The sequence below is a fragment of the Vombatus ursinus genome, unplaced genomic scaffold (assembly GCF_900497805.2).
Source record: "Vombatus ursinus unplaced genomic scaffold, bare-nosed wombat genome assembly UNPS02014872.1, whole genome shotgun sequence".
NCBI lineage: Eukaryota > Metazoa > Chordata > Mammalia > Diprotodontia > Vombatidae > Vombatus > Vombatus ursinus.
Window position 1 is genome coordinate 2247327 of NW_020954650.1, and position 24259 is coordinate 2271585.

Genomic DNA, 24259 nt, shown 5'->3' on the forward strand with positions numbered 1-24259 from the left:
GTTGCCATGGGCAAATTATTTGGCTCTTCTAAGCCTTGGCTTCCTTATCTGCAAAATGCATATTATTAATAATACCTCTAGTTTCTGTGAAGCACAGGGTTGTGTGGTTCAAATGAAAAAAATGTTTCTGAAGACTTTTAATTCTCTATGAATAGCACTTACTATGATGGGGATGATGGTAAAGATTACTCATTTAAATCATGCTCATTAATCAGAACATCTCAAGTAGTGTCTTGGACATAGTAGTCCCTCAAGAAATATTTTTTGAATTAGTGAATGGCATCAAAGGTATATTTTACCTGACTTTTGAGACCACAGAACTCCTGTCAAGTGAAGGAAAGATTGTCTAAAGAATAAATTAGAGGGAATCCAAGTTGCCATAATTTATTTTTATAAGTATTTTTAATACTTTGCCAAGTTTTCTTATGCTTTCTATTCCCCTTATTGCATTTCCTTCGTTGTTATTTGAATATACTTATCATGAAGTTAATTTCTGTTTCATTTTTGTATTTATATTTCTCTTCATATGATTACATCCAAGATAGCCTCTGTGTGTGTGTGTGTGTGTGTGTGCGTGTGTGTGTGTGTATGTGTGTGTGTGTTTGTACATAGTTTTTGGCATGTTGTCTGCCCCATTAGATTATGAGCTCCTTGGATGCAGGGATAATTTTTGCCTTCCTTTGTATTCCCATTGCTAAACACAGTACATGGCACATAGTAGACACTTGATAAGTTCTTGTTGACTTAAAATGTATCCCCTTTTTGATATTATAGGGAAGCTAATGGCATTGTGAACAGAAAGTTGAACTTGGAATCTTGGAATCAGAAAGTTGAGACCTGAGTTCAAATGCTGCCTTTGATACTTATTGCCTTTGGAAAAATAAAATTAACTTCTCTATGTCTTAGGTACCCTAAATGTAAAATGTATGGGTGGAACTCAGTGTCCACTAAGGTCACTTCTAGCTCTAATCGATGATTTTAGTGCCTGACAGAGCAATCACTTAAAAAATCATTGTAGATTGACTGAATTAACAATATTTTAGTAGAATTTTCACAAGGTGTATTCAGCTAGTAGTCTTTAAACCAGCATTGACATTATTTTATATAATTTTGTAATATATTATAAATTCTTATATAAAGCATACATATTAGATTTTATTTAGAATATGCTAAATATGTATTTGTTTAATACATATTTATTTAGCATATCCTAAATAAATTATATTTGTAAAGTATATGTAAATATATGTATATATGTATTTAGCGTATACTAAATAAATACTAAAATAGCTGTGGGGTCCTAGCTGAGATAGAGTCATATAATGAAATAAGCATTGAATTTGGAGTAAAAGGATATAGGATTAAATCCTGGCTTAAGCACATTATTATGTTACCTGTGTGACCTTAAACAAATCACTTAATCTCATCAGTCTTTGGTTTTTCTCATCTAAAAAAATAGGAGGTTGGACAACATCAGGGATACTTAACATGAGGTTCATGAACTTTTTAAAAGTTTTTTCTTTATAACTCTTTCCATATATTCCTTTATAATACTATGTGTTTTATTTTATGTACTTAGAGACATTATTCTGATAAAGGGTCCATTATGTTCACCAGATTGCCGAAGAGGTCCATAAGAGGAAAACAGGTTAAGGGCCCTTACTCCGTGTGATCTCTCTAATTTCTTCTAATTCTAAATTCTGTGATCATCTGTCTCTTACAGTATTCCATTTTCCATTGAATATAATCAGGATACCTAAAAATTTTTTTCAGAAGAAGGAATACCATCATTCTAATATGTATCACATTCTAACTCATCATTCTAATATGCATCTCATTTGACATGATGAAAATTTCACAAGTCCTGAAATTTATTTGTTTTGAACATTGCATTACAGTACTTGCCAATGTCCATCAATATATTTGATGTTTCACTCACTCATCCCCACCTCTCTTGGCTGGTGGAGGTTTCTTGAATCTAGCCTCTTTTGTCAGTTTTGTACCTCAGATCATTCTAAGAAATCTTAGAGCATCTCTGTTCCCCTTTGCCCTCATTTCACCATTCTGTAAATGTAAGCTGTTGGAATATGATATTTACAATTGAGTCAAAAACTAACATTCTCATGAAAGTTAGAAAAAAATAGCAAGAAAAGTTTACCTTTGGTAAACTGTTTTCAAGATTTATGCTTTTCTGATTCCTAAAAATAGCTTACAATGAGTCATATTATATATTTGTACGTATGTATGCATGTGTGTGTGTGTAAAATCTGACTCCAAAAATGCATTGATTTTCTTATTAAAAACAACATTGCCAGTTTGCTTCTAAACCAAAGGTGCCCATACAGTGTGGGCTGGCTATTACTGGTATACTTGACTCATGCACTATAAATGCCCATGTTCTAAATCCTAAATGTCATGTACATTTTAAAAATCAGATCATGTTTAGGAATAATTTAGAGTCTTTGTGAATTCTCTTTTTAAGGAAGGACATTATTTCTTATGTCTTTGATATATGTAATACCTATCAGTCATATGTGGATTATCTCTCAAAACTGTCATAATTTTAATGTTTTACAATGGTATTTGCAATTTCAGTCATCACCTTTTAACATTATTAGACTTTCAAACCAAATAAAAAGGAGGAAATAGTTATAATGCTGTTTGAGTGTTGAAAGTGAGGGAGGGGGAGATAAACTATGGTGATGAAGGCTTGTGTTAGTGTTACTCTAACAGGATTTCACTCTAAAATTAGCAGAAGGGAACTGATTAGAATGTCCTTAAGTTTATGCCCCTTTAAAGGGACAGGATGACACAAGATACAGCACACTAAAATTGAAATAATAGCACTAAAAAACCCTTTCATTTTATTTTTCTTGCTGTCTCACATGTGTTTAAAAACAAAGCCATAGGCACAAGTGTTAATGTTTCAAAATCATTTATGAAAGTAAATTAGATTTGATAGTTTTGTAATATATGCTTCTGAGAATGTGATAGGACCATCTTGTTATTCATATCTTTAATACTTAAATGGATTCATTTAACACATGTGGATTCTTCTTCCCCAAGGTATAGAGGTGTAGATGGAGCATCTTTTGTGTGCCTTCTTATCTTCTGCACTTTTTGTCTATGGACTCCTATAAATCTTCCATTTAGAATCTGCGTTAACATGCCAGAGGCTTTCCTCTAGGTGTTTTCACATTCTTTAGGTATCAGAGTAGCACCAGGGCTGTCTTCTGTCATTTCTTACTTTCACTATAATATGCACCAACCTCTTCTTCCACTAAGACAATTCCTGAGTGATATCTTTTAACGTCCCAAAGTGGTAAGAAGGAAATTCATGTACAATTATTTATTAAACAGTTTGTGTTCATAAATTTATTAATTCAGTAAATATTTATTGAGTGCCTTCTATGTTCAAGGCACTTTGTTAGGTGTGATGTATGCTATTTCAAGCTAGTACAGCTGTAATAACCAGGAGGCAAATGTGTCATAATTGTGTGGGCAGGTACAATTTATCGAACCACACTGTTGATAGTTATGCTTTCTATATATCTGCACTTCTAGCTAAATGGCTTGAAAACATATAATGATTATTTCAGTGAAATTCACCTTTATCCCTACAAACCAAACCAGTGTGTGTGTGTGTGTGTGTGTGTGTGTGTGTGTGTGTAGAGAGAGAGAAGCAAAGGTATCCTAATTTCTTATCAAATTTTTGGTCTTCATCAAATTGAGGGAGTATAATTTGATTATTAATTATAATTGCATATTTTAATAAAACATTATTGTTTTTCACATTTTCCTTGCTTAATAATAGTAACTGGAGCACTTTGCACACATTACAGTGTTATAGACTATATGAATTGTTCTTCTCATGTTCATCATTTTTATTATAACCTGGACTTTCATTAGTGGAGGTAACTCCTGTTGTGGAGACTCCCTCCACTGATGAAAATTGACAATCATATTCAGTAACATGGAGTATCAAATACTTGTCTTGGGCATTGAAAGGCTACAACTCTCCTTTGATAACATAGCTAGTATATTTTAGGGACAGTGTTTGAACTCAGGTCTTCCCAAAATCCTCTATCCACCATGCCATGGTATCACTAATCATCATCATCATCATCATGATCTCCCAAATATTTGGTTAATGCATTTTTGGTGAAAACTTTTGAATTGTTGCTGTATTCCCTGGGGATAATAATACTTAAGTGTCTCGCTGAAAATTTGGATTCAGCATATATTTAGTGTGGTTCTTTAAAGAACTGGTATAGCCTTATGGAAAAAGTCCAGAATTTGAACTCAAAAGAACCTGAGTTTGAATCCTGGCTGTGCTACATGTTACTATGTGACTTCAGATAAGTCACTTTACCACTTTGGGCTTCAGTTTCTTAATCTGTAAAATGAGCAGTTTGAATTTGATAATCCCTTTCAGTTCTAAATCTTTTGATCTCTAGAAGAATAAAAATTTAGAGAAAATGTCAGTCATTCTACCTATAGTTAATGGTATTTCCCAATTTTTATTAAAATAAGCAGGATTCATAAGACAGGAACCTCAAGACTCAGTGATTTTGGGAATGAGACTACCCAAGAAGAAAAAAAAATGATTCAGGCTAAGAATCATATTTTTGTTGAAGTTTAGTGCCTTTTGCTTCAATTCTGACAATGACATCTCTACTGCAATAGTACCTAAAGCTTCTTAGGGAATAACTGAATATTGAATGAATAAGGCTTTCCTCAGTGATGGATGTAAGTGGTTTCTTCAGCAAAAATTTGTAGGTAAAGTTAGCAGCTGAGACAAGTCATCAATTTTCATCTTTTCATTTTTTCCTCTTAATCAAAAATGATGACTTTCATCTAGGGGCTGGAATGATATGTTTGGTCCTCATTTGTTATTGCCGGATCTCTTGTAGCTGTAGAGCTTCCTTGAGAGCCTAGATTGATTAGAGTGTTATAAAATAATGAGGGATAAAGTAAAACCACAGGTGGGAAAAGTAAACTGATCTATTTTAAGGAAGACAAGAGAAAGCATTCTATTTTTATTCTAATTTTTACAAATAAAATTTTCCTTCCAATTGTCTAATGTCTTGAGCAAGACTTAATTTTGTTTAGTTTTAATTATAATTTTTGATAATTTGCAAATATTTAGAAAAGTCAGATCATATCCCCAGAGGTTGAGAATTTATTCTATGGATATAAATGAAAAGCTTTCAAAAATAGGTTATTTTAATAGAATATTTAATATTTTTGCAGGAATTTGCTTCTTCAAATGCTCACACTGTGCCTTATTTCCACTAGCCTTCATTTTTCTCCTCCTACCTTGTACTCTATATTACCAGGATGAAGAAGGAAAGAGATATTGATTCCCTACCAGTTTTATTCTCCTTGATATATAATCTAGCCTATTGAAATGTTTACCTCCTCATAGCCGAAAAGTATCCAAAGGGGGCACTGAGAAGAGAACTGAGGCAAACAGAATGAAAAAAAAGGAAGCTTTAGAATGTTTTTTTTTAGTGAATATTGCTGAACCCCATTGAGTTATTCAGGGTTACATATGGATGACTTCCCTTCACAGATTTGCAAATGCCTTCTCTTTTGTATGCATTTAGTGAGAGATTTAAAGTTATTTGGCATGGCCTATTAGAGAGACACCTTTATAATGTTATATTTTAGGATTTGTTTAAGTCTATGTAGCTGCACCTTGAACAAACAGGACATAGATCAATGAGAAAGCAAATACTTTGTATGTTTATTTAATTGCCAGAGTAATTTGCTTAGCTATGTTTGCTAGGGCTTTCTCTGCCCCATCCTTTAAATAGTGATGAACTGCTTCACTTTTGTTCTACTCGATTTATACCTCCAGAGAAGCATGCAATATTCCATCTGTGCTGGATATCTATCCACCTGACCAATAAGTATTCCATACTATGTTGGTTGATTATATTCTTGTTTTTATACAAGACCATTTTCAATAAAGGAAAAATCTAAGAATTCATTAGTACTGACACACCCTCCACTCATGTAGATTCAGGCCCTTCCATTCCCTACTAGATGATCTTTATGAGTTCTCTGGTCCTCCCTAGATCATGGTCTGGTGGTTTGTCTTCTAATTAATCTCCAGAATTTGGTTTTTGGGTTACCTATACAGTGTTTACCACTGGAATCAAACATGAAGCCTTTCCAGTTCAGTACAGCATGTCAGAACTTGTGGTCCATTGGCATAACATTTGCAATAACACCTGTCTCTGAGTACTTCTTTATTGGAAGAGCTGTTTTTATAACAGTTGAAATAAACTGACAGAAATATCTAAACACACACACATACACACACACACACACACATTTATACATACATATATATGATTTACAAATATCATCTTTCCATGTAGGAATGTAAAGATTTCAACTTTAATAAATCCCTTATGATTTCTCTTTCCTGTTTACCTTTTCATGCTTCTCCTGAGTCTTGTATTTGAAAGTCAAATTTTCCATTCGGCTCTGGTCTTTTCATCAAGAATGCTTGAAACTCCTCTCTTTCACTGAATGTCCATTTTTCCCACTGAAAAACTGCACTCAGTTTTGCTAAATAGGTGATTCTTCGTTTTAATCCTTGGTTTTGACCTCTGGAATATCATATTCCAAGCCCTCTGCTCCCTTAATGTAGAAGCTGCCAAATCTTGTGTTATCCTGATTGTGTTTCCACAATACTTGAATTGCTTCTTTCTGGCTGCTTGCAATACTTTCTCCTTGACCTGGGAACTGGAATATGGCTATAATATTCTTAGGAGTTTTCCTTTTGGTAGCTCTTTCAGGAGGTGATCGGTGGATTCTTTCAATTTCTGTTTTTCCCTCTGGTTCTAGAATATTAGGGCAGTTTTCTTTGACAATTTCTTGAAAGATGATGTCTAGGCTCTTTTTTTTTTTGATCATGGCTTTCAGGTAGTCCAATAATTTTTAAGTTATCTCTCCTGGATCTGTTTTCCAGGTCAGTTGTTTTTCCAATGAGCTATTTCACATTGTCTTCAATTTTTTCATTCTTTTGGTTTTGTTTTATAATTTCTTGATTTCTCATAGAGTCATTAGCTTCCATTTGCTCCATTCTAATTTTTAAGCAATTTGTCCTTGTTGGCATGGCCTGAACGGTGCTCCTCTCCCAGCCCAGCACAATAGACCTTTCCTGTTGACCTTCCAGATTGTCCTAGGCTGGAAATTTGTTTCACTCTGTCTTTTTGTGGGTTCTGCTCCCCTAAAATTTGTTTAGAGTCATTTTTTACAGCTATTTGGAGGGGTTTGGGGGAGAGTTCAAGCAAGTCACTGCTTTTCTTCACTATCTTGGCTCAATAAGAATTTTTACAAAACAAACCAACATATCTAGAAAATCTGCTTTATACCCAAAGCATTTGAGAATTCTACTTACAGCATTCCCCTAATTTGTATTCCCTCTTTAAAAATGAGGTTATCCTGGTATGACTTGATCATTGCATGCAGGCTCTCAGTAATTAATACTTCCTTTGATTTTTCTGAAACTTCCTTCTCTCTCTCTCTCTCTAACATTTGTTTCTTAATATTCTCTTCTTCCTTCCCACCTGGTAATTCATCTCTTGTAAGAAAGACTTTAAAAAAAAACCTAATCAACATATTGACTGTGTTTGGCAATATATGCTGTATCCCGGAGCCATCCACTTCCACTTCTCACCTCTATGCTATACTGTCTAATCAGAATGGAACTCATAGTGACACAGTTCTTCTCACCGGGATTAAAGCAGCTACAAAGCCCTCTCTATTTTTCCTTCTCAAGTCAGAGGGAGCAGCAGAGAGAAACAAATGCTTAGGAAAAGGCTTCCCCTTTCTCCTGTTCTAGGAAGCATGGAAGGCCCATAATTGTCACTGGAGGTCTTGGCCAGTGAAATCAGTTGTCTCTAATCAATCAGGAATTACTCAGCTGATGCCTTCTCTCATCTGACTGCTTCTATCTTCTACAGCTTCTAGGAGGCAGTTTTTCAGGCCCTCTTCTATGTCCCTGACTCTTCTCAGGGTCCTTTTCCACTTCAGCTGCTGTCTCTTGCATTGTTCAGGCTTAAGTGAGAGCCTTCTGACTCTCAGTAACTAACTTTTTATTTGAAAGATCCCAGCTCACCAAATTTTATTCTATCACATCAACAATCCTTTTAAAATCATGCCTCTTTCTCTAAATATTCGTATGATTTCTCGTTTTCTTACCCTCTCTAGTAATGAAACATGTTTATGCAAATTAGCCAATATTATCATGCTTTGAAGCCTTCTGTAACGTTCAACAGGGTCCTATCTCTTTGGTGCCTTTGAAAGTGTACTTCAAACTCATGATTCTCTAGGGTTGTATTTTTAAAGAAATAAAAATATCCTTTTATAATATTAAGCTGTTCCCACACAAGTGAGGCAAGCTTCCACATTGTTTACAAAGAGATCTGGGCTAGTTCTCTGATCTATACTACAGATCATTTTCTCCCCAAAACTGGCCAAACCTTGTCTGAAAGTTGTCTCTGTGCAGAAATTTTAGTTTATATCGAAAAGAATTATCTTCTACCTATTGTTTATCAAAATGTTCATCCATAACACTAACTTTATACTGATTAGTAGAATTCTCTTCCTTTATGTGAAAACACTTTTTCTTCTCCTTTCATTATTTCCTTCTAAAAAAGGGCCTTAAAACAACACTACACATTTTTTTTTTCATCTTCCCATTTAGGTTTCAAATAGCTAATAGCTTTCTTGTGTTTATATTATTTTCCTTTATGAGCTTTATTAGCTAATTTGATGAAGCACTTAGTCAGGGTCTTGATTTGGCTTCTGATGTACTGATTTGTCTTTGGTAGTCTTCTCACTTGAAAGCCACAGACTCTTAAAAGGTACCACAGATCTAGGGCCATTCTAGCTGCTTCATAAATGGTCCACGTCAGGAATCTTTTTCATCTAAGCATAAAGAACTTTTTATCTCCAAGTTATCAGTTCAAAAACTAGAAGTAATTTAATTCTCAGATCCAAATTCATGTAGCAGTTTGAAATTGTTATTCCAACAAAGCCATCTATTTCTCTTGAATATGAATAAACATTGAGATAAACTCATTTTGGGTAATGGAGTACCCTCTTCCTGATGTAAATTTTGTACTTTTCCCAGTAACCTGTAGTAATTTTAGATATTTTCACCTGCTCTGTCCAACAAGGAAATTGATGTGGTTAACCCATTCTAAGATAAACTAGTCATCTTTTGATTGATTTTCCTCTAATCATAGCCTCCATTTTCCTTTAATTTTGCTTGGTTTTCTACATTATCAATAGCATGGCTTGTTATTAATAATTCATAGCCACATTCAGTTTTACTTTATACTTAATTCTGAATGGAAATCCTAGACCCTTTACTTTGAGATAGTTTATGAATAGAATCATAAGATGCTAGATTTAGAATGCATCTTAGAACAATGCATCTTAAAAGCCATGAAATGCAGCTTCCTTGCATTACAGGTGAGGAAGCTGAGGCCAGGGATGTAAAATGACTTACTCAGGGACACACAGTAAGTAGATATTTGAAAGGGATTTGAAGTCAGGTATACCTGACTCCAAGTCCAGAATTCTATCCACTATACCATGCTGACTTGGTACCCCTAAAACCTACTGGAAACTATTTCTGTGAAAGTATAATGGCAGTCATTTAATTTACAGATTTTTCAGAGTCAAACATTGTAGTAGAAACAGTGGCAAGGCCGAGAAGCAGTGGAGCCAGGAGCATATAGAGCAGAATGCAGACCGTGGAGCCTCTCCTCATTTCTCCAGCCCTGATCCACTGCTGTACCAGAAGTCTAGTCAGGCCTGTATCTGCATCTGTCCTGAATAGGTCAGACATCCATTTTGAACAGCCTACTTCTAGCAGTACCCCGCTCCAGCTGGCCTGTTAGGAGTTCCAGACCAGTGCTGTTTCCTGGGACATCGACACAGCTGCCAAGTTCATTGGGGCTGGGGCTGTGACGGTTGGTGTGACTGGGTCAGGGGCAGGTATCAGGATGGTGTTTGGCAGTTTAATCATTGGCTATTCCAGGAACCTGTCCTTCAAGCAGTAGCACTTCTCCTATGCCATCTTGGGCTTTGTCCTGTGTGAAATTATGGGGCTCTTCTGTTTGATGGTAGCCTTCCTCATCCTTTTGGCCATGTGAGGCTCTGTGGAGGGTCTCCTGCCTCCATCCTGCTGCTTTGACGCCAGCCCCAAGCGCCTTGCTGGAGTGTGCCGAGCTTTAACACTAAACACCGTGTTTCTCTTTAAAAAAAAAAAAAAGGAAGAAAGAAACAGTGGCAAAACTTACTTTGGCAGTCAGATGATATTTAGTACAATGTTAGTGGTGAGAGATCTGTATTGCTTGTGGGGGGGAGGGAAGAGTCCCTTATAATGAAAGTCTTTCCTATGTCTTAATTTCCTATATTCAGTGAGCATAAATTTCCTGACTGCAGTTAACAGTCACATCTCCCCCTTTAACTGAGGAAATACAAATGCACACACAGAGAAAAAACCCCACACATTCACTTGGCATACAAATAACCTTCCCTCCAAAAAAGAAAGAAAGAAATAGTATAATTTGTCTTGAAGAATATTAAATAGGACAAAAAGTGACATTTTATAGAATTTAGGTTGAAATTTACTTCAAGTCTCATATGTCATTAAACAGCAATTTTCTCTACAATTTATCCAACAAGTTGGAATATCTCCATTGAGTTCCACTGTAGTCTTAGACAGCCTATTCTACCTTGGGATTGCCCTCTGGGAAGTCTGTCCTTGATTTAAGCTGTCAAGTGACTTTTTAATACAAGCCAGAATCTCCTGAGAAATATGGAACTTCCAACAAATCTAGATAATATAATCATTATAACATATCATATCAATTAACATAAGAATCATAAATCCCCTGACATTCCTTCCTTCTGGTCAAAGGCTGTGAGGGTCCTGCAGACCTATTGTTTGTAGTGCTGCCTTTTGAGGCCATAGAGAGTTTTTGATACTAAAGATAAGAAGTTACATTTGTATATTATATAAAGGTTTCTAAAATGCTTTGCACATAACAACTGAACAGTTATTTAATTAGTACCATACTCATTTTAAAGATGAGAAAACTGAGACTTAGAGATAAGGCAGTCCTTGCAGATATGGTCTGAATCATTTTGGTCTTTGTAAACTCAGGGCCTAGTTCTATTCCTTAGATATAGTGCTTTGTTGATTAATTGACTGATTTACATGGTTTTCCCAGGGTTATGCATCTAGTAAGTTTCAGGGCCAGGGATTGATTATTTAAGTTACTGGGGATGAAAAGACAAAAAAATGAAATAGTCCCTGTCCTCAAGGAACTTTCATTTTAGCTGTCATAATATGAAAATGTGAAATCACATAGACACATGCGAATTCACAGGCGTATGTACAACCAAAAATAAAATAAAACAAAACATTTACTTTGCATATAAATAATCTCCTGGGAGTTCTGGGTGCTTTAAAAGTTTTGGCATTCCAGTGGGGTTAAAGTTAGTAGAGCACTTAGGGTAATTTTCAGGAGAAGAAAGAACCAAGGGATGGCTCTGAGTTGAGTAGAACTAATCCATTGCAATAACTCTGAATGGGTAGAGGTGCAGAGAATGTGGTGTATGGTGGCTATGAACTCTCTAGGCAAAACAGTGAGTTCTGGTGTAGAGTTGGAGCAAGGCGAGATTGTTGATGAGAGCATTAAAAGCATAAAATTAGGGCAAGGCGAACAAGGTTGGACAATCAACTTTATTGTCTTCTTTTGTCCTACTTCACTGACCCCTTCACTTTGTCATTATTAGTACTAGTGAAGGAAATTAGAGACACTATTCTACCACCAAAAGTGTATGAGTGTGCAGAACAAGTTAAAAATAGTTTCTGTTTGTATCAGTGGATTGTTTGTTGTTTTGTTTGTTTTGTTTTGTTTTTTGGTCCTGATCCTATTTGAAATGGAGTTCAAATGTTTTGATTAAGGTAAATACCAATCCATCAAATGTTATAATTAATACTGTAATTCAGAAAGAAAGCCAGATGCCCCCAGAAATGTAAGGACTGAAACCATTTGGATCATCTTTCCTTCTCTTTAGGAAAAAAATAAAATAAAACAAAACAAAGTCGTGCTTACTCTCCAAAGCAGATGGAACTGGTGAAGTAGAAAATTACCAGACTGGTACCTTCAGTTTCAGGGTGACTTCCTTATTATATCTGGCCAATGATTATTATTAGAACATTTGTAGAACTTCCCTTATTTCTCTCCTTTCATTTTTATATTTTTCTTTAACTCCTACTCCTTTTATAAAGTAAAGGGAGCTTGAAAGGAATGAAACATGATGTGGAAAACTAACAAACAAACAAAAATCAGACTTTTTTAAAGTTTAGGGCAGTTAATACTGTCTATCAGCTTTTAAAAATTAATCTTAATTGTATTGGACCTTTTGAGTAGAAGAGCATTTCAACATTACAACAGAGTTGTAAAGTGGGGAAAATAATGTTGTTGTAGTTGCTAAAAAATTGACTGTATTAGGAGTTCCTTTTAAAACAATGCTTAGCAGTTTTAAAATCTATAAGGTAATCATAAAACATTTATTAATGTGTGTGTCAGGCATTGTGCTAGTTTCTGGGGTTTATGGAAAATAAACAAAGGACATATAACAGTTATTATGATACATATATACATATACATACACATACATACATATACACATATATGTGTATGCACACATATATTACTACATGCATATATGTGTATAGATACACAGGTGTATATATGTATGGAGAAAGGGGACAGAGACACACACATAGAGAGACAGAGAGACAGAGACAGAGAGAGAGAGACAGAGATATGTTACAAATACATTGGGGAAAGACTTTATTTGAAAGATGAGGCTTGAGTTTTATCCTGAAGGAAAAGAGAGATTCTATGAGGCAGAGGTCAGGAAGGAATGTAATACAGGCATTAAGTTTGGCTAATGCAAACAGAGAGATAAAGCTGTTTGTGAGGAAGGAACAGAGAAAAGGCCAGTTTGTGTGCATATGTGTGGCGGGAGGGTGGTGGGGGGGAGGTAGATTGTACAGTGAAACCGAAAAGATAGATTGAAGCAAGGGTGGAAAGGATTTTAAAAACTAAATTTTGTTGTTTAGTTGTTTCAATCATGTCCAACTCTTTGACACCACATTTGGAGTTTTCTTGGCAAAGATACTGGAGTAGTATGCCATTTCCTTCTTCAGCTCCTTTTACAGATGAGGAAACTGAGGCAGACAGGGTTAAGTGACTTGCCCAGGGTCACATTACAGGTAAATGTCTGAGGCTGGATTTGAGCTCAAGTCTTCCTTACCCAGGCCAAGTATTCTATTCACTGTGTCACCTAGCTGCCCCCCACCCCCCAAAAAAGAAACTAACTAAATAAAGGAGTTTATATTTGTTACAGAGGTCAAGGGACATCTGAATTCTATTGTGTATGGGAGTGACCTGGTCAGATCTGTGCTTAAGGAAAATCATTTTGGCATCAGTGGGGAGGATGGACTGGATGGAATAGGGAGAAACTTGAGATAGGTAGACCAGTTAGTAATTTATTGCAATAATCAAATTGAGAAGTGATGAGGGTCATAGAAATGGCAAGATTTGATATCTAATTGGCTATCTGGGGTGAGAGAGAATGAGGCCTCAGGTATAACACCAATAAACACACAGTAACCTGCGAGACAAAAAATGACAGGGCCTTTGACAGAAATAGGGGAATTCAGAAGAGGGGTAGATTTTGGGGAAAAATTAATGAGTTCTTTTTTGGGCATGTTGAATTTGAGACATCTCTGACTTTATGTCTAACATATATCTGTATATCTATATCTATATACATACATGTACACACAGATATATATATATATATGTACAGATAAATATATGTAATATATATATATATAGAGAGAGAGAGAGAGAGTAATGTGGGATTGAGAGAGAGAGAGACTGTAGCTTAATGCAGAGATTTTACTGTTCATCTGGACAGAGCTGATTTATTAACCCTCTGGGACCTGATCAAGTTACACATAGGGAAAAAAGGTAGCAAGAGAAGAGTAAGGGGCCAAGGACAGAATATTGGGACATGTCCACAGTTAGGGAGTATGATCTGGATCAGAAGTGTCAAACTCAAATAGAAACAAGGGTCACTAAATCATACATGAGGATCCTTGAAGCCACAAATTGACTTAGAAAACTACATATTAACTTTATCTAGTTTCTGTTTAAAAAAAAAACAAAACAAAACTATTTCCTAACTATATTTTAATTTGGTTCAGGCCATACTCAGGAGCACTGTGCTTTATGCAGTTCAGCTTGCAAGCTGCCTGTTTGACTTCTCTCATCCGAATGATGAACCTGCAAAAAAAGTCTGAGAAAGAGTAGTTGGGGTAGCTAGGTGGTACAGTGGATAGAGCACTGGTCCTGAAGCCAGGAGGACCTGAGTTCAAATCCAGCCTCAGACCAAACACTTGACACTAGCTGTGTGACCCTGGGCAAGGCACTTACCCCAATTGTTGCCCCCTCAAAAAAAGAGTAGTTAGATTGGAGAAGAACCAATAGAAAGTAGTGTTCCTCAAGCCCAAATAGGAGAGAATGTCTAGGAGGAGAAGGTGGTAAATAATGTTAAATTGAACGGGGATCAATAAGAATGAGGACTGAGAAAAAGACCACTGGATCTGCCAATTAAGAGATCATTGGTAACTAGGAAGAGAGAAGTTGATAATGTGGGAAGCCAGATCACAAAGGGTTGAGGAATGAATGACATAAGAAGTGGATGTTTTAAGAGTAGACAGCATTTTCTAATAGTTTGGCTAAGACGGTAAGGAAAGATACATGATGATAGCTGGAAGATCTGTACCACCTCTTTCAGGTAAGATATAGTCAAGGACTGTGGAAGTGTTTTGCATGACTACATATGTATAGCCTGTATCCAGTTGCTTGCCTTCTCAATGAGGGTGAGTGGGGAGGGAGGAAGGGAGAAAATTTGGAACCCAAGTTTTAAAAAACAAATGTTAAAAAAATTATTTTCACATGAAAATGAGAAATGAGATATACAGGAAATGGGGTATAGAAATCTATCCTGCCCTACAGGAAAATTGAAGGAGAAGGGGATAAGAAAAGGGACAGGGGAGATAGAAAGGAGGGCAGATTAGGGGAAGGGATATTTGGAAGGCATGCCATCTTGAAATGGGGGGAGGGACGAGATGGGGAGAAAATTTGGAACTCAAAATCTTGTGGAAGTGAATGTTGAAAACTAAAAATAAATAAATTAATAAAAAATAACAAAAAATAAAATAAAAAAAGATGTAGTCAAGGGTTTTTTTTTCTTTTTCTTTTTTTTTAAAGCTGGTAAAGATAGATATGTTTGAAGACTGTAAGAAAAAATTCAGTAACTATATAGTGATTGAAGATTTGGGGGAGGGTGGAGGAGTTAAGATTAAAATCTGATGGATAAGACAGAGATGAGAATAAGGGTACAAGTAGAAGGTTTGACCTTGGCAAGGAAAAGGGCCCCTTGATGTCAAATTGGTTTTGAAATAATTTGACTAGGGAATCTAAAACATTTGATGGGTTCTCAGTTTTCTAAGTAAAGTGCTTGCTGAGAAGATAGCCATTTTTTTTGGTAATTAATCCTGATTTTATCTAAGAGTAGATGAGAAAGAGTGAAAATGTATTAGAATTAGAAGATATGCAGTCAGAAGAATAAATCAAAATCCAGCTATATTGCCTAGACCTTTTCCTTATGTTAGAAACTGTTTAGTCACTAAATAAAAGGCTGTCTTGTTTTGATTTGACTTAGGCTATATTGCTAAGAATAGTTGTGGAGAGAAGGCTATAACCTCAGAATCCTTCAGAACTGAGACAACTTTAGAAAGATAAAGTTTAAATACTGTTAATGTAGAATTAAGATTATACCTATAGTTTACCACAGCAGAGATCATAGCAAAGATGACTGAGTGTATTGTAAGAACTACAAACTTTAAAGTTAAGCTAAACATGAGTATTCAGTTGGAGTAGATGTGCTTAGGAGAATAGAGATTGCACAAATTATGTTGTGTCAGTTCCACATAGATTTTCTTTCTTTGCTGTTTTTGCCCCCAAATGAGATTTCCTCTCAAAATTAATTATAACTTCACCAGTCTAATCTGTAATTTTGAAGGTAATTAGAATAAGCCTTTCCTGGGATTTGAAGGCTACAAGTACAGAGTCAAAAACTAAGTCAATCTAACCACACTATTAGTGGTACCACCAAATTAGTGGACAGAGTATAGTAATGACAAATGTGCCCTGACCAATTCACCATCACATGGGTTTCAGTATTAGTTCTGGTTCAGAGTGATGCATAAGCACTTGAAATATGACCAAGCAACCAGCCTTGTCTAACATTTTTTTTAGGGAGATTCTGGGGTCTGTGGTATTTTATACTGAGGCAGAGAAACAGAACTGGGCCCTTTTGCAAAAGCTCCAGTTTAGGATAAGGAGAGCCTGGCCCCTGTTCGAATATGCCAGCCAAGAGTAGATCGTATTTGGATAGTAGGGGCTGTTAGAAAACCCTTGGTATCAGAGGCTGCACTTAATGAACTCATCAGTCATTCTTGCTGTTTCCTTCTACATGTTCCCTCTTCACCCTCTGAGAGGAAGGACCCCATTCTTACAAGATTACATCAATAACCATGATTTATAATCTCATTATAAATTGACTTCATTCAGAGTAGATATCCCCAAATTCATAACTTTTGCATTGGCCTTAGTGTCTCACAATATCAGAAATAAGAGATTGCCATCTAGTGGCAACTTACTCAAACTGCAGACACATGTTCTGTTGGACCTTAAGTCTTAGGGAATATGTAGATGTAGTGAAGCCTATATAAAGTGCGTTAACTAGATCAGTCAAAGAAAGCTTGAGTGGGTGGGGGAAAGGTAGAAGAAGGAAGAGGCAATGGGACCTGCCTTCTAGCATTTGAAAGACTGATAGATGATTAAATTTCTTCTGCTTGGCCTCAGAATGAGTACAACTATGCGTAGAAGTTCTGGGAAAGGCAGATTTGGACACGAGGTAAGAGTATCCTGCCAAGGGGGACAATGGCTTCTCCCTTACTGAAGGTCTTCATGCAAAACCTGGATTACTACTTATTACATGTGTTGTAGAAAGGATTCTTGTTTAAGAATGGATTGAATTAATTAAATGGCCTCTAAGGTCAGTCAGGGAGTCAGCAAACATTTATAAAATTCTTACCATGTGCCCAACAGCATGCTAAGTGCAAGAGATAGAAGAAAAGGCAAAATGAATACCTGCCTTCAAGGAGCAAATTCTAATAGAAAGGGGAAAGAATACGGAATAAGCATTTATATAGTGCCTACTATGTGCTGTAGTGCCTACTGTGTGTCAGGCACTATGCTAAGTGCTTTACCAAAAAATATCATCTCATTTGATTCTCAGAACAATCCTGTGAGGTAGTTACTGTTATAATTCCCATTTATAGCTGAGGAAACTTAAACAGAGGCTAAGTGATTTGCCCAGTGACTTGCTATTAAGTGTCTAAGGCCAGATTTAAACTTAGGTCTTCCATATTCCAGGTCCCAGTGCTCTATTCACTGTATCAACTATTTGCTTCATTATGGTAGAGACAACCAAAAATCCAGGAACATAATAGGTGTATACTCGGTAAGTCCTTTCCATCTCTGAGGAACCCATTGATTCCCAACCAGTTGGCTAAGTAGTTATTTCAAGGAACGTAAACCTACAGATTAATATGTGCAATAAGTATTATTTGGTAATTCTATATTTACATCCATATATTCTTACTTGAAGGCACTAATGGTGCAGCCACAATCATAAAGAAGTATCTGAACATTTTTTTTACATTAAAAAGGGTTTGGAAAATGTTGGGAACCGCTACACTACAAAATCTTTTATATACCTTTCAGCTATTACATTTTATTTAGGTAGTGTGGTGTGCAGAAAGAACACAGTGTTTGGAGTTGTAAAATCAGTTATAAATCCCATGCTGAACAGTGTTTGTCTCTGTGGCAGCCCCAAATGGGAATTTGATTTATCTTCAGCTATGTTATTTAGTGCTGGGTTTGGCTAGTTGGCTACTTAATATGGAGGTAAAATATTGCTAATGTTAGAACAAAAAGAATTGTCTTCCAAGTTTCATGTGAGTTGTTTATGATTATGCCATACGTTTCTCATGTGGCAAACAGAAACATAAAAACATGCTATTTATAAAGGTCTTTTTAATCCAAAGAAAAGATAGCATAGTTTAAAATATTATTTTATGACTCTTCCTGTTGTGCACACTTTTCCCTTTATGGTAGTTTCTTAGATTCAGTTACTCTTATGAACTTTCCTTTTAAGCCAAATGAAATGCCTCTATATAAAAATCCTGGCTTCTGAGTGTTCTAAATTTTTTGCACTCAGTAGTGCTTTCTGTCTCTCATCTATATAATGTTCTCAGAAGAAAATGGAAGTATGATACAAAAATGCCCTCATATGAATTAAGCATCACCATTTTAATGATATCATTGTCTAGGGGAGACAGCTTGATACAGTGGACTGAGCACTGGATTTGATATCAGAAAATCCGGATTCACATCATTCCTCTAATAATTACTACTTGAATGACTCGACAAATTGCAAAAACTCTCTGGGTTTCAGTTTCCTTTATCAACAGGATAAATATTTGAACCCTGAGGTAGTATTTGAGGTAGTTTAGATCCCATGACTATCCATGACTGAAAGAAAAAACTACTAACCTTTGCTTCAGAAATGAAAATATGAAATTTTTCCTAATTTTTATAAGTGCTGCAAATGAACACCATAAAAGATGCAATTTTTGTCTTCCTGTTTATCAAAATACAATTCAAAGGAGCATAGATCTAGAACTGGAAGGAACATCAGAGAATATCTAGTCCAATCTCTTCAGCTTCTACCTCAGGAAATGAAAGTAGTAAACATCAGAGGTAAAATGGGTGCAGGTCCAATAACTCTAAATGTAGGGTTCATCCCTGTTGGCCAGTGGGTATTTAGTAAAAATACTGTGCGAAGCACCAGTTACAACAGACATACATCTTGGTCTTGGTCCAGAGGGAAAATATGAACATGGCCTTGAAGTTGCACTTGTTGTTCAGTTGCTTTTCAGTTGTGTCTGACTCTTCGTGACCCCATTTGTTATTTTCTTGGCAAAGATGCTGGAGTGGTCTGCGATTTTCTTCTCTAACTCATTTTACAGATAAGGTAACTGAGACAAAGAAGTTTAAGTGACTTGCCCAGGGACGCATAGTGTCTGAGGTCATATCTGAGGTCATATCTGAACTCAGATCTTCCTGGCTCCAGGTCCAGCTCTTTCTCTTCAAGTCCCTTGAAGCAAGATTATGTCAATTTCTCATTTTTGCCCATTAAGTTGTTCAGATTCACAACCTTCTTCATCCAGTCCTTGTATCCAGTCAGTTTCCATTTTATCCAGTCTTGCTTCCACAACATCTTCTGCATCTATTTCCTCACTTAGTCACTTTTCTACCTCTGGCCCTCATCACCTCTCCCCTGTACTTTTATTGTAGTGTTTAGTTGATCTCTCTGCTTAGAGTGTCTTCCCCATCTATTTTCCACACTGCTTTCAAAGTGATGGTCTTAAAACAGAGATCTGATCACTTCACAGTCAAAAAATTTCCGTGGTTTCTTGTTATTGCTTCTATGATAAATCCCAAAATGCTTAGACCTGCCCTCCAAGATCTGGCTCCTGCTTATCTTTCCAGTCTGATTCAGTAAATGACATTTCCTTTCCTACCTCCCAAGCCTTCATGCAAATTACATCTGAGTTCTTTCAAAGCTAATAAATTTGTACTATTATTACTGGATGAATGTGTTTTGGGTGGATGACAGATGATAATCACCCCCTTCTATTTGTTATTTTAAGATTTAATCCACCACACCCCAAGAAAAATAACTCATTCTTTAGCCAGAGCAGCCAAAATAGGTATGACAGCTTTTTTCCCCTAAAGTCCATGTGATTTTCTCATTTTAGAAGACCTCATAACCCACTTACTCTTACTTTACGTATATTTCTGATAACTCACTTTGTATAGAGTTAAGGTTTACCAAGTAGCTCCCTTGCACAATGTGCAAATATCATCATCCCAGGGCCACAAAACTGGTCAGGTCCCAAACCTAAGCTTAGGTTTTCAAAGTCCAAACACCTTTAAATGATACCACTGTTCTGTTTTTCAAACTTTATTCTTAACAAGCCTGATCACTTGGTTCCCAAGACAACAGCAGATTAGAAGCAGCAAAATGAAAGGTCCTAAGAGGATTGTTTGGGAAAGGCTGACTGACAGGCCACTAAGGGAGTAATAACAGTTGACAGACATCCTGAATTAAAATACATGAAAGGAGAATTCTGCCCAACGGGCGAGCCCATTCAATGGCAAGTAGTCCTACATACTTCGATGACCCATGTGATCTTACTAGTGTACAAGACAAAGATCAAGACTGATAGTGATAACTGAGACATTAAGATTTGTGCATAATCTCTTTGAGAATGTAGGAAAATATCAAAGAAAAAAAGAAAAAGTATTAATTTGTAAATAGTTTGTAAATTTTCAGTCATCCTAAATAACTCATTCATGTGTTCCACAGTGAAAGTTGGCTTCAGACACTTAGTAGCTGTGTGACCTTGGGTAAGGATTTAACCTCTGTATGCTTTGGTTTACTCAACTGTCAAATGGGGATAATAATAACCCTTACCTTACAGGATTGTTGTGAGGGTCAAATGAGAGGATATGTGTAAAGTGCTTAACATAGTGCTTGCTACTCACTAGGTACTATGTAACTGCTATGTTGTTGTTATATTATTGTTTTGTTTTTATATCCTATACTATTAGCATATTATCATTGTCGCTATTATTACCCATTTTAAAAAAATCTATTTCTCTAGAATTCCAGAACTGCTGGTATTAATATACTCTGCTTTATATAAATATGTGGAAGTTAAAAATCATTTACCTATTATGCATTTTAAAAAATTTTTATATCCTTTGTTTTTAATATAGCCTACATTTCCAGCATATATATGCATATATGTACATAAATGTGTGTGTATACTTATAGACACATGTACATCCCTTCTTTCCCACCTCTAGAAATCCATCTCATATAACAATTAAAAAAAGAGAGAGAAGGGAAAAAATGTAGTTTAGCAAAACTAAGGAATACGTGAAGTCTCACAATATATGCAGAATTTTACACATATAGTATCCCACCTCTGTAAAGAAGGTAGGTAATAATCTCACTTTTAACAGTGACCTGACCTTTGCACAAAGATATCACAACTCTTTCTATTCTATCCTTTGGTGACCAGTCACCATATTAATCTGGAATTGATGGCCCTTGACAAACTGGTGTTTCCTAATTCTTAAGTCTTTTCTCACATTTTTTACATAACTTACAACCAAAACAGTCTGATCAGAGGATCTAGGTTCGAGTTTAGGCTTTACTGAGTATTCCCTACCTGGCATAGGACAATCAAGAAAGCAAGTAAACAACAAGAATTTATTAAGAATCTCTTATGTATTAGATGCTGTGATAAATAATAGGGGAATTTTTTTATTCATTTATTTTGATTTATCAATAATCACTTCCATATGCTTTTGACTTTAAAATTTTTCTCCCCCTTCCTCCCCATCACCCTCCCCAAGACGGCGCACAATCTGATATAGGCTATATATTTACATTCATATTAAACATATTTTCACATTAGTGATGCTGTAAGTAGAAATTAAAACCAATAGGAGGAGCCATCAGAAAGAGGAAACAAAACTCAACAGAAGAGAAAAAAATAACAACTCAGCTTCCATAGTTCTTTCTTTGGGTGTGGATAGCATTTTCCATCACAAGGCCTCTGGAGATGTCTTAGATCCTTGTATTGCCAGGAAGGGTTAAGTTTATCAATATTAGTCATCACACAACGTGGCTGTTATTGTGTACAACGTTCTCTTGGTTCTGCTCACTTAACTCAGCATTAGACCATACAAGTCTCTTCAGGTTTTTCTGAAGTCAGCCTGTTCATCAATTCTTTCTTTTCTTTTTTTCTTTTTTTGACTTTTTATTTTTATTTTTAGTTTTCAACATTTACTTCCACAAGATTTTGAGTTCAAATTTTTACCCCATCTCACCCCTCCCCCCACCCCAAGATGGCATGCATTCTGAATACCCCTTCCCCTAGTCTGCTTTCCCTGCTATCTCTCTCCCCCCTCTTCCCCTTCTATTTTCCTGTAGGGCAGGATAGATTTCTGTACCCAATTTCCTGTATTTCTTATTTCCCAGTTGCATGTGAAAACATTTTTTTTTTAAACATGTGTTTTTTAAACTATGGGTTCCAAATTTTCTCCCTTCCTCCTTCCCCACCCTCCCTCATTGAAAAGAAAAGCAACTCAGTATTGGCTATACATGTGCGGTTATGCAAAACACTTCCATAGTAGAAATGCTATGAAAAACTAACTCTATTTCCCTTAATCCTATCGCGCCCCCCCCATTTATTCTATTCTTTCTTTTGACCCTGTCCCTCCTCAGAAGCATTTGCTTCTGATTACCGCCTTTCTCAATCTTCCCTCAGCTCTATCACCCCCGTATTCCCTTGTCCCCTTCTCCTCCTATTTTCCTGTAGGGTAAGACAGATTTCCATACTCAATTGAGTGTGTGTGTTATACCCTCCTTAAGTCAAATCCTATGAGAATAAGATTCACTCATTTCCTCTCACCTTTGCCCGGTTCCCCTCCACTGTAAGAGCCTTTTCTTTTCTGTTTTGTTTTTTTTTTTTTGTGAGATAATTTACCCCATTCTACCTTTCCCTTTCTCCTTCTCCTAGTATAATCCTCCATAACCCCTTAATTTTATTCTCCAGATTTGACCCCTTCATCTTCAACTCACCCTGTGCTCTCTATCTATCTATCTATCTATCCATCCATCTATCTATCTATATATATGAACATACATATAATTTTTTCCCTCCAACTACCCTAATACTGACAAAGGTCTCATGAGTTACAAATACCATCTTTCCACGTAGGAATGTCAACAGTTCAACCTTAACAGTTCAAACTTAATAAATATCTTAGGATTTCTCTTTCCTGTTTACCTCTTCATGTTCCACTTGAGACTTGTATTGGAAAGTCAAATTTTCCATTCAGCTCTGGTCTTTTCATCAAGAATGCTTGAAAGTCCTCTATTTCACTGAATGACATTTTTTTCCCCTGAAGAATTATACTCAGTTTTGCTGGGTAGGTGATTCTTGGTTGTAATCCTATCTCCTTTGCCTTCCGGAATATTATATTCCATGACCTGCAGCCCCTTAACATAGAAGCAGCTAAATCTTGTGTTATCCTGATTGTATTTCCACAATACTTGAATTGTTTCTTTCTGGCTGCTTGTAATGTTTTCTTCTTGACCTGGGAACTCTGGAGTTGGGCTACAATATTCCTAGGAGTTTTCCTTTGGGGATATCTTTCAGGAGGAGATTGGTGGATTCTTTCCATTTCTATTTGGCCCTCTGGTTCTAAAATATCAGGGCAGTTTTCCTTGCTAATTTCTTGAAAGACAATGTCTAGGCTCTTTTTTTTGATCATGGCTTTCAGATAGTCCAATAATTTTTAAATTCTCTCTCCTGGATCTATTTTCCAGGTCAGTTGTTTCTCCAATGAGATATTTCACATTGTTTTCCAATTTTTCATTCTTCTGGATTTGCTTTACAGTGTCTTGATTTCTCATAAAGTCACTGGCTTTCAATTGCTCTATTCTAATTTTTGAGGAAGTATTTTCTTCAGTAATCTTTTGTACTTCCTTTTCCATTTGTCCAATTTTGCTCTTTAGGGCATTCTTTTCTTCATTGGCTTTTTGGACCTCTTTTGCTATTTGGGTTAGGCTATTTTTTAAGGTGTTATTTTCTTCAGTATTTTTTTGCGTCTCCTTTAGCAAGCTGTTAACTTGCTTTTCATGATTTTCTTGCATCACTCTCAGTTTTTCCTCTACTTCTCTTACTTGCTTCTCAAAATCCCTTTTGAGCTCTTCCAAGGCCTGCGACTGATTCATGTTTTTCTTGGAAGTTTTGGATGTAGGAGCTCTGACTTTGTTTTCTTCTTCTGGTTGTATGTTTTGTTCTTCTTTGTCACCAAAGTAAGATAATATAGTCTGACTCTTTTTGCACTGCTTGCTC

At 36.1% G+C, this 24259-nt stretch overlaps 1 protein-coding gene and 1 pseudogene across 3 annotated transcripts in view; both read left to right on the forward strand.

Annotated features, from left to right (window-relative positions):
* The window catches only part of NLGN4X (neuroligin 4 X-linked), a 316482-nt gene that overhangs the window by 154907 nt on the left and 137316 nt on the right, over positions 1-24259 (forward strand). The window lies entirely within an intron of this gene.
* Positions 9774-10184, forward strand: LOC114028192 (annotated as a pseudogene).